Source organism: Corvus brachyrhynchos, unplaced genomic scaffold (genome assembly GCF_000691975.1).
Source record: "Corvus brachyrhynchos isolate BGI_N302 unplaced genomic scaffold, ASM69197v1 scaffold48, whole genome shotgun sequence".
NCBI lineage: Eukaryota > Metazoa > Chordata > Aves > Passeriformes > Corvidae > Corvus > Corvus brachyrhynchos.
Window position 1 is genome coordinate 133,377 of NW_008240027.1, and position 480 is coordinate 133,856.

Here is a 480-nt window from a genome sequence, read left to right on the forward strand (position 1 = left end):
TGTGAGCTACACTCTCCTTTCTTTGCTGGTGCACAGATCTGCTTGCTGATTTGAGCTGGGCAGCATTTGAGTGATATTAAATTGAAGGATTAGAAGAAACTACTAATAGCAAAGAAAATATAAACCTAGAAAGTACTTTTCCCCCCCTAAATCTGACCATAAATCAGGAGATGAAAAATTACACGAAATTATCTGGGATGCATCTGAGATGCACCAGAGCCGGTGGTCTAGGAAGTTTCAAGCCTTCGATTTCAATTCTGTAAACTGCACAATGTCGGAGGATGCTGGGGACTTTGCGGTTTTGAGTTCCCTGCGGGCGAGGGCGGGGTCCCGGCGTTCCAACAACTGCTGCGATGGCGTTTTTGAGCCGGTGGCTTCGCAGGACGCTGTCGCGGTGCCAGAGCCGTGCTGGGGCGAGGCGATTCCCCGCACCTGTGGGGAGAAGGAGCGCGCCGAGGGCCGCACGGGGGCGGCCGCGCG

At 53.1% G+C, this 480-nt stretch overlaps 1 protein-coding gene across 1 annotated transcript in view; it reads left to right on the top strand.

Moving 5' to 3' along the window:
• TXNDC12 (thioredoxin domain containing 12) overlaps window positions 1–480 on the top strand; it is a 7,636-nt gene that overhangs the window by 1,203 nt on the left and 5,953 nt on the right. The gene's annotated exons all lie outside the window — the stretch shown is intronic.